At 43.5% G+C, this 11,050-nt stretch overlaps 1 pseudogene; it reads left to right on the forward strand.

Annotated features, from left to right (window-relative positions):
- Positions 1–602: 602 nt before the first annotated feature.
- LOC147979980 (uncharacterized) lies at positions 603–2,910 on the forward strand (annotated as a pseudogene).
- Positions 2,911–11,050: the final 8,140 nt, after the last annotated feature.

Genomic DNA, 11,050 nt, shown 5'->3' on the forward strand with positions numbered 1-11,050 from the left:
CCTTGGATCCCGGCCCAAGTACCCTTTGCCCCTGCCGTTGTCGTGCATGGCGGACACCACGCTTGACAAGTGTTCTGCCAAATGCCATTAAGATTTTTTTTACTCCCATTGTTTACTACTCCCTCCATTCCTTTATACTCAGTGAGGGAGGAAGGCGTGATTGGCCACAAGTGCGAGTTTATAGGCATGAAGTAAAAGGGCACGATATTTGGCAAGATGTGCATTCTTGGTTTCGTGAGCACAAACACTTTGCTCCCTACAACTTGGAGGTAATCCATGACCGCAATGTGAAGTCGCTACTCCATCGATGCTACACCATTCAAAACATCATAATGAAGTATTACAGTGCAATTGCATATGTGGAAAGAAGGTGACTAAGGGGTGCGCCATTCATAGAGCTCGTGAGTGCTGTTTGTTGAGTTGTTACTCTACGTATTGGTTAGTTCATTGATTTGCTCCATGTTTCAACTTGTTGATTAGATCAATGTATAACCCAGATGTGTGTGCATGTTGTATCAAATGACATAGGGCAAACCATTCACATTGACGCATTGTTGGATGAAACTCGGTAGGCACATCAACTGAATCAGCAACATGTGCCCATGAAGAAGTTTAAGCTTGATGAGAGGAAACTTGAGATGACACCATTTTCAAGGAGTATTGTTGAATATGGGTTTGATGAATTTAAACAAATTATTGAACATCTGGGGCTTTTAGATTTAGATGTATGGTAGAATTGTTATTGGTCGATGATTCAAAGTGAGGCCGCACGAGAAATGAACATTTGGTTTAGCTTTGTTTTATTTAATATTTAAGAGAAAGGGTCAAACATTTTGTATGCAGATTGGATGGTTGGCTCCTCAGTCAGTGTCCACGAACCATTCCAAAACATCTGGTGTCGTCCGTCCGTTTGATGAACCGCTTTGGATTTGCCCCAAGCTAGCTCAACGCACGCCGGTGCGCCATGCCTCGGCAACAAGCTCCCCAGGTCTAGAGCAGCGCGCGGCATTCTACGGTGTGCGTAAGTGGCCCCGGCTTGATTCGTTCGTTCAATCATTGATGATTCTGCCCACTGCGCCGTGGGCCCGCCGGCGTCGTAATCGCGCAAGTGGAGCGGACCACAGCCACCGATCACGCCTCATGCACAACAGCGCCAGCACCTACCTACTCGTACAGATTTCTTTCTGGAGAAGCTCTACGTATACGTAGACTGGTCCAAGGTTTAATCTCCCATTCGTAATTTTTTCTGAGTGGATTTTTAATTTTATTGACAGTATATTCTGGACGAATCGAAATTAGTAGGTGTACGTGGCCGTCTCGATCGTGCAAATCGTTGTTGAGTGCAGTGGAGATTGCACATGCGCCATCTCGTCTCCGGACCAAGAGCAATATTTGGACGATATCTACAAATGAATAAGAACCGTACATCTCCTTATACCACCTTCTCAAGTTGTCATACTTGTCTTATGCCGCTTGTCATTTTTTTTTTTGGCCAAATTATGGCATGCTTGCGCCCACAATTTGTACAACTTGTACCCTCTTTGTTTAATTGTTTTGCTGCGTTCATCACCAGTCCACCCCGCATAAACTTTGAAAACACAAACGTGTGGCAATGAGAAATGACTATGCATACTCCTCAAAAAGAACAATACACATGGGAGGAAGACGGATAGCATCGGGAGCTAGGTGCACACATTTTTCGGGAAAAAATAGTGATTGTAATAATGGTCAAAAAAATCATGATATTTGTTGGCAACAAACTTGATAAATCATTACCCTTGCGTGAATATTTTGGGGATGAAATGACGTTCATGGTGTTTTTTCAAATAAAATACAGACACAAGCGCTCATATAAACACGCATACACTCATCGAGAAATAAGGATTCCAGTCATCCTCCAGCCTCCTCAGCGATTTGGGCTTCCTGGCCGTTGGATCGAAGCGCTTGATGCGATCTGGGCCGTCGGATCAAGCCCTGGAATGACCTCGTCCGTCGGATAAAAAATAGTTATTGCTGCAATGAACAGTTTCACCTCGACCGTGCCACCGCGCCTAAATAGCCTGCCCCGCCAGGGGCATTTTCGTCATTTCACTCGCACGGGGTATAAATGGGCCGGCTCCCGTGGAGGCAACCCTAGCCGGCTCCCCCCCTCCCGCGCGCCTCCTCTCCCTCTCTCTCGTTCCCCTCCCCTCCCCTCGCCTCCCCTCCCGCACGCCTCCTCTCCTCCCGCCCACATCGTCGCCGCCGCCACCCGCCTCCCCGCGCCGTCGGCGGCCAGATCCACCGCAGCAAAGCCCCCTCGAAGGGAGGACGAGGAGCACGACGGCGGCGGCAGCGGGGAGGAGCAGCCGTAGGGCAAGGCGGCGGCGAGTGGGCGCCCGCCCTCCCCGTCCGCGAGCTGGTCCCCGGGCACGGCGGCGGCTCCCGAGCCCTCCTGCTCCAACCCCGCGGAGTGCTCGAGTCTGGAAGGGCAGCAGACGGTGGTGGGCGCTTGCGCCGCCGCCATCTCCTTCGTCCTGCCCGCCCGACCCCCGACGCTCACTTCCCTGGCGTCGTCGCCGTCGTCCACAACCACCGCCACCGCGCCCCACCCTCTCCCCATCGCTGCAGGGCCCCACCTTCTCCCAATCCCCTCACCCTTCTCTCCCGTGGCCAGTGGATTCGCCCCTCGCAGGATCGATTCCTCCGAGCCAGCAGTCTGCAGGGCCGGACGGGAGCGGCACGGCCCCCATCGGTGCGTCGGTGGCGACGGTCCTGCGGGTCGAGGCTGACCCCCAACGGCGCTGGCGCTGTGTCAAGCCGGCGCGTGCTTCTGCTCGCGGGACAATGTTGTTAAGTGGCGTTATCCCTTGTTATTTTGTAAAATCAGTGGTGTGCGGTGGTGTTAAGAAGACTCAGGGATATGATTAGTATTGGGTTTTGAAATGTATCTGGAAGGTCATCCCTTTGATCTTCTGGTCATATAAGGGTGAGGTGTAATGGTTAGTCATCAACCCTTTGATCTTCTGGTACGTAGAAACTGTCAAACTGCAGCATTTGGCAAAGGTTTGTAGAGGGAATATTGACAATACTAATATCTCTTTAGGTTTTAAGCAACCCATGGCTTATTCATCACGGCAAAACTATCTATAGAACTAAAAAATGATGCGGACAATTGAAAAATCAAAAAGTCATGGATATCTTCATCTTCTTGGTCTATGCATTTGTTATTGTGGCATTTAGATGCTTATTTCGTTGGTATTCCATATTTCACTTTGCACCATCACTTGATAGTTGATACTACTATATACCACGAAAAATGCATCCCCATTTTCCTTTTCAGCAATGTTTAATGTTTGTATCTTAATCCTTTTTATGTCTTTTTTAGAAGACACGTGCAATATGTTTGACCATAATGAAACCTGGTCAAGGCCATCCTTTATTCACGGCAAAGTGCTCACTTACCTTTCACTTCCATTGTATATCTGCAAATGTTAGGCATGGACAACCCAAATAATTTGATTATGAGTATATTCTGGTTTCTTCTGCTTTGGATGAAATTATGATTTTATAGGCCCAAATAATTTTACTTCAGGATTCTCAGCTATCCAATCACCCATAAACTTTGAGGTGGGATTTCTCTTAATTTCGTTTTAGAGGTGTACTTATTTAGAGCATTTATGTCTTCGTCTCACATCATACCTACAAGAAGTGAGTTTCTCTTAATTACATGAGAGTAAACAACAGATGATTGAATACATGGTTGAGTATGGTTGTAATCAAGCAGCTGTAGTTTACGTATGAAGATGCAATTTTTCTTTTCATGTACGAGAATGAACACCAGCTAGAACTGGCATGTCTCTTTCATGAGATGTTTATATGTTATGTTCCTTTCCACTAACATGAAATTAATTGTCTTGTCCTAATTATTTTGTACCAGGAATTTCAGCTAGAACATAGAAGTCATTAAACCTTGAGGAAAGAATTGTGTGTGTTGCAACTGGATAATATGTGCGAGCTAGATGTATCGTCAGGTGACCAACTTGAATTGTTTTTACTGTTGTTGCATATGTGAAATGAAATTTATTCTTCTACTATGTGCTAGCCTGCAATACATGATATGCACACGTGTCACCATTGGTTCATGTTGTACTATGTGATCTGCATTTAAATAATGTGCTATGCCTTTTTAGATAGATTGTCTGAATCATATCTCAGTTATGATTATCTGTTGTTTATGCATCATTACTAGATATTTTGTACTAAACTGGTCTGAGCAAATGTTTTGTGTGGGAGGCCGACCTCCACGACATTCTCCTCTTCCTCTACACCCAGTCCGTGCCAAGGCCTCAATTCCATCCATTTGCTCCCGTGTAGCACGCTGGCTCGCCATGGTTTATCAAGGAGCAAAGCACCCCGGCCATCTCTCTCTCTCTCTCTCTCTGATGTCAACCTCGGTTGCCTTTTATTTTCAAATCTGCAATGGCCTGAAGAATGAGGCAATCCTTGGAAGCAGCACGTACATGTGATCCCCCCTCTCACTCTGATTCCAAGGTTGTTTCTCTCCATATTCCATTCCTCTCACAATTTGTTTCTTTTCCTGGGTTTTTACTTTATCATGTGTGTGCTATGCTTCTGACAAAATATCTAATCCTGTTGCTTTTCATGTCTATGTAAGCATTATGTTCTCCTTTGTTTAATTTCATTATTGCTATGCAAAGAGAAATCAAGGATTACTTTTCTTGGTACATATGCAGTGTATTTATGTTTTGGGTGGTAATAGTTCAGTTAGAGGTGAGATGCATCGACATAGATGGTTGAAGGCTATACATTAGTTGGATAGATAGATTGAACAATACACCTGTTGCGCCATCATCGATGAATTAAGAGAAGAATAGATGGTGCGTTTGGCAAAATGTCCAATAGTCAGCGTTGGTGTTTAGTGGGTTTTAAGCATTTCTGGTAGCCCTCTTCCTACCTTATTATTTCATTTATATCTTGTATTTTAATAGGTCAAGCTTGTGCTTAGTTTGCTTGAATGTAACTTGCTTCCTTTCTGTTGAGGAAGACAATGGCTCTCAGTTGCCATGTTCAGACTTAATCGCTTGAATCAGTTGGATAATGGACATGTTGTCGGAGAAAGGCAGGGTTTGAGAGATCTGAAAGAGCTTGAGAATTTATATGGCCAGAAGAAGGCCAATAGTGCATAGGGGGTTATTTGTACCATAAAAAGTAATATGCCTTGGTTCAGTTTACACATTTGAACTCATGCCTTTTAAAGAATAACATTTGTGGTTGAAAATTGATTACTTGAGAAGTTGAGAACCTGAAAATGTTTGTCTGTAATGCATCTATTTGTGTGTCAGACACTTCTCCTTTTCTCACAAAACACAACCTTGTATGTTTTAGCACATATTTTCAAATGCTCGCGCTAGATCCGATAGTATGTATCCATAATTTGTTTTCAGTTTTTGTTCTAATTTATTCCCATAAAGAGTATCAACGTGCTCTAATTTATAGCGAGATTTAGTCCGGTATTACTAATCATAGGTGTGTTTTTATGCAGGTTATGTTGCTGATGGTAGGTGTCACTCTGGATTGCAGAAAACATGATAAGAGCATGGAGATGGATTGCTGCATATATATGCTTCCCACACTACCATTTTCTTGATCATGTGTGTAGAGTTGAACTACTCATTTCATATATCCTTAATTCTTTTTCCTTTTAATCTCCATATGACATAGAAGGTTCTGGTTGCTCTATTAACATGATCGGATTTTTGTGTGTGTTTTGCAGAAAACATGATAAGAGCATGGATGGATTGCTGCAAATTCATGTTGTTGTTGCGGGATCATGCCGGCCCTCCCTTGTGCTAGCCAGCCATCAGGAGCGACTGCGTTTGGTTCGTGCGGACGCGGCTGTGGCTCGCTGTGGTGCTCCTCTCATGTCGCCTCTTCTTCCTCGCGGGCTTCTTTGGCTCCCTCCTCTTCACCCAGGTAACATGGTGGGCCCACGTCACCCCTGTCTCGCAAGTTCGTTTCGTCGCGCGTGGGCTTCTGATCTGGGGTCGCTCTGTCGGTTGTTCCATGGCAGGATACGCAGGGGGAGGAGGACATGGAGCGGCCACTGCCAAGGGAACGGCTGCTCTATTTACCCTTATTGTCGGTTTCACTTGCCTAGCCTAGGTATGTTGAGATAATCATTATGTGAGGTGATCTATCCATTTTCAGAGTTCCCTCATTAGTATCCCTCATTGTTAATTGCTATGCTTAATTGGATACTCTGTGTTGTGTTGTTTTCCTTTTTTTGACCCAAATAAACCACCCCATTACCATATTTTACACTAATGCCATATTTAATCATTGACATAACTTTGGCGGTTTAGTTTAGTTAAAAAGATGATGCCATGTGACTAGAAAGTATATATGTTCAGATTATAATTTAAATGGATACAGTGATTGGCAATAGATAAATCATATTAGCCTTGCATTGCAGATTATTTCCTTTTTGTGGTTGGCGTGAATGACTTTTGTACTCAATGGTTTAAGCAGTTGCTCTTTGAAATATAATTTTTCTATGTAAAATATTGTGAACTGTAAAACGTCTTATATTATAGGACAGCTGCATCGCATATTTTTTACTGTTGGCAAATGAATTATTTATGTATAGTTACTACCAGATTATCAGAATAATAAATCTATCACTCGCTCCAATTATTTGTAATTCTGGGTTAGGCTTTTCTTATCTAAACTACTTGATGTGACAAAATATCTTAAACAAGCTCTGTGATTTGTATGCTATCTTATATTATCAAAGATGATTGCACTTATATGATATGTTTGATAGTTCCTTTATACTCCAAAATAGCTGATGTTCCGCTCCCTGCAGGCCTGCACTCGCGTCGCGCCTTTTCCTCTCCCTGCCACCTCGCGCTCTCTCCCTGCCTGCTCGTTGCCCCGATCGTCTCTGATGGTGCTCCTAGATGTGCTATACATCACCTCCTCACCTCCTTGGCCACTTCGGTGCCCATGGCTTTCGTGCTCGTCGGCGGGATGGTGCAAGGCGCAACTCCGGCGTGGTTCCTCACTGGTTGGATGGCGTTCAGGCGCAACCCCGGTGCCCTCTGAGTGCTGCCTCAGCTACAACCTCCCTCTGTGAGCTCCATCTTCCCCTGCTCTGCTTCGGCTACTATATGGGACATAGCCAGGGCTATGATGATCAGTTATGGCTGATATAGGCATGCTCTCAAGCAGTCGAGGCACTTGTGGGTATTAATTTGGATCCTCCCTCGTTTCTTTGAGCTATTTTGATCACGTTCTTATTTTAGTGGCTCTGTCCTTGGATGGTCATTTCTAATGAGTGATAACCAGGGCAGTTAAACCCTCGTAAGAACATATTGATCTGGTGATCCATCCAGAAATCCAGAAATAAGTCCATCCAGAAATAAGAATATAAGCTCCTCAGGCCGCTCCTCGGCGATTTGGGATTCCTGGCCGTCGGATCTGGTTGCTTGTTGGATCTTGGGCCGTCGGATCAACCCCTGTAACGACCTCATCCATCGGATAAAAAAAAGTTACTACTGGAATGAATAGTTACTCCCAAAATGAGATATCTCGTGCCACCGCGTTTGAATCACGTGCCACATCGGTCGGAAGCCATTCTTTCTAGGGCGATGATGATTAGCCGTGGGTATCAAGTTGGGTCCTCCCTCTTGTCTCTAGAATCCTTTTTGATCCTGTGATACTTATTGTTCTGTCCTTTGGATGGTCATTCTTATTGAGTGATAACCAGGGCAGCTCCACTGTATAAACAGATTGATCTGGTGATAAGAGATGATGGGGGTAGATTATATGATCGAGGAAAGGAAAATCTGAGCCCATATGCATTGAACCCTGAACCCTTTTTATTCGCACGTGCCCCACCGGTCGGAAGCCGTCCTTGCTAGGGAAATGATGATTCGCTGTGGCTGAAATAAGTGTGCCTTTGAGCAATCAAGGCGCCTGTGGGTATCAAGTTGGGTCCTCCCTCTTGTCTCTAGAATCCTTTTTGATCATGTGATACTTATTGTTCTGTCCTTGGATGGTCATTCTTGTTGAGTGATAACCAGGGCAGCTCCACTGTATAAACAGATTAATCTGGTGACAAGAGATGGCGGGGGTAGATTATATGATCGAGGAAAGGCAAATCTGATCCCACTATGCATTGAACCCTGAACCCTTTTAGTCCATTCTGATTTTGGTCTGCTCATGCTCTTGGCTTCCGGACCATGGTGCTCAAGGTGGTCTGGCTGTCGCCGCCACCCCTGCTCGACGATGCTGCACCCCTGCTCGATCACTTAATAAAAATAGCGTATGCAGAAGTGTAAACGAGTCAAACAGATGATCAGTGCCTCAGTCCTTCAGTACTTGAGGTATGTGTTGACTGTATTAATCTTGTTATGTTTTTAGTGGCCAATATTTCTGACGAGTGTATAAACCCACCGTTGACCATGGTCCGCATATGAGTTTAATTGGTGTCTAAGATAATTAGTAGCATGATTTTATAAAGCTCTAGTTCCATGGTTCTGAGCACTTGTGTTTAATTGGAATCACTTGTTATTATAGAACTATGTTGTTGACTATAGTTCCATGTAGCTTGAGTATTTATCTGTACTTGAACTCTACAAGTGTTTTCTTAAGTATACCAGAACCACCTGACCGAGAATAATTAATTTTGTAACTATTAAGTAAACTGAATTGAGCATTTCTTAGATTTTTTGGTTCAGAGCTTTTATTGTCTCTTTGGTAATATGTTGGAGTTTACTTTTCCTGTGGCATACGTTTATTTTGGAAGTTATTTGCATGTATACTGGCATCCGGTTGTCTACGTGCCCCCTTACAGCTTCTTATTATCTATAAGTGGTGAAAATTATTTTCCTGGGTTTAATTGTATATATCAAGCCGCTTGGTGGAAAGACTTCCTATTGTATCTTGACATGTGAATTGAATGATGTGGTTATATTAACATTGCTCTTTGTTTTGTTGTCTACTTCTTTATTTCCCTTTGGATGGGCGCTCATGTCGGCATGGGGCACAGCGGCCGCCGAGGGAGTCGAGCCGGCGGATGTGGAGGCTGCCGAGTGGCGGTGCTCGCGTGAAGGAGGAATATGATGATGCGTGGAGTGGCGTGGGGTACCAACCATCTCCATCGAGTGGCGGTGCTCGCGTGAAGGATGAGTTCGTGTTAGTCCCCCTATCCCGATCTGGATTTTATGGATCTTTCAAAAAAAGTTCTTGTTAGGGATTTGATTTTTTTTTCATTTAACATGCTCTCATGTAGGGTAGTATAGCACTCTCTCGGCTGTGGCTGCACATTAAACTGGCCAGTCAAGGAGCTCCAGCAAGCAGGTCTGCCTACTCTCCTTTCCCCTGAGCTCCTGCAACTACACAAATCATCTTCCTGGTATTTTCTCACTTTTGATTCACAGACTATGTATTGTAGTTAGTTCTGGTGATTATCAATTGATCTAAGACCAGTGTACGTGCATATCTCAGACTTGAGAAGAATGCATATAGCCTTGCTGAGAACATAATATTGTTTCGATGATTATCTTGTTTGTGCGCTTGTTTTGATAAAACACAGGGGTTATAGGGGAATTGAAACATGTTACATTAAAATCAGAGAGCATGTCATTGTTGCTTAATTCTGTTAATCCTGGCTGTCACTGTATACCTTGAGATTCAGGTAGAAACAATAGAATCCAGGAAAAAATACCTGCCTGCATGCGTTCCTTAGAGAGTTTGTTTTCTTCATATATATGGCCATCTCTGTTCTGGATATCACACTCGACGACCTCTCTTCATGGCACAAAACTGAAACTACGCCATCAATATATTTATTCAGTGAAATAGCTGATTCCAATCATTCATCAACTAGCTTTGTTTTAATCACAGCAATAAGTCATGATATCTTAAAATTGCCTGATTGGTGATTATACATTTTATATGGTGTTTTTCACCTGCAAGCTCTGCACTTCTTTCCTTTCATCTTTATCTCTCTTGCTTCATTTCATGAATATATTCCTCTTCTCATTCCATCATTCAGTCTGTTTGCAACAAAATCCTCATTCAGTCTGTTTTTTTAAATGCTTGGCACATCCTAAACAAAATCCTGATTAAACGATAGGCTTGGCATATCTTTTTTATCACTATGGTTGCTTTTGTCCGCAACTGATTTCTCTGATTCCTCCATGTTGTAATGCAATTGTTTTGGGCAATTCCCCAAGGCCTTATGTTTTATGTTATTGGGAACTGTAGGACACCCAGCGAGTGTTTAGGATCCCACACACGGCAGTTCTTGGCATGCTCCTGGCACACCTTGGACTATCACTGGCTCAGTATGAACGCGTTGTTCATGAGGAAGGCAAGGCCCATGTTGTAAATTGTTTGTAAGCGACGTGTTGCCGTATCTTCTATGCCTAAAACGTCTGTAAGCGATGTGTTGTCGTATCTTCTATGCTTAAACGTCTATGTTATGCCTAAAACTTAAAGTTATCTATGCATAGTTGTAAATTGTCTTTAAGCGACGTGTTGTTGTATCTTCTATGCCTAAGATATTTGGTGCTAACCTATCGTGAAACATGCTTTCTATGTTCATGCATTGTTAAGTAGCTTCTTCTTATGTGCATACAAACGTTTGGACCGGCACCCTCGCGCCACGGCGCGATCCCGATCTAGTTCCTATGAATGTATACATGTACACCCTATCCTTATGAGACTAGTCATAGTGGGGAGTAACTTAGAGTAGTAACATGCATATGTTACTAGTCTACATTACTGCATTCACAATGGGGAGTAACATATGAGTGGTGTCATGCAACACTTTATTTATTAAGTTGTAGATTCATCTTGTCATGTTATGTGTGATGTTACTTATATTACTACTAACTAGCTATATTAGGCTAGTCATAGTGGAAGTAACTTAGCTAGTAACATAGCACACTTCAAAAAAAAATTTGCTTATGTGGCAAAGAGTTAATGAGAAGTGGTAACATAATACGCTAATGTAACATAGCGCTTCTCAAGACAATAT

This window comes from Triticum urartu, chromosome 3A (assembly GCF_056163025.1).
Source record: "Triticum urartu cultivar PI428250 chromosome 3A, HENAU_Tu73, whole genome shotgun sequence".
NCBI lineage: Eukaryota > Viridiplantae > Streptophyta > Magnoliopsida > Poales > Poaceae > Triticum > Triticum urartu.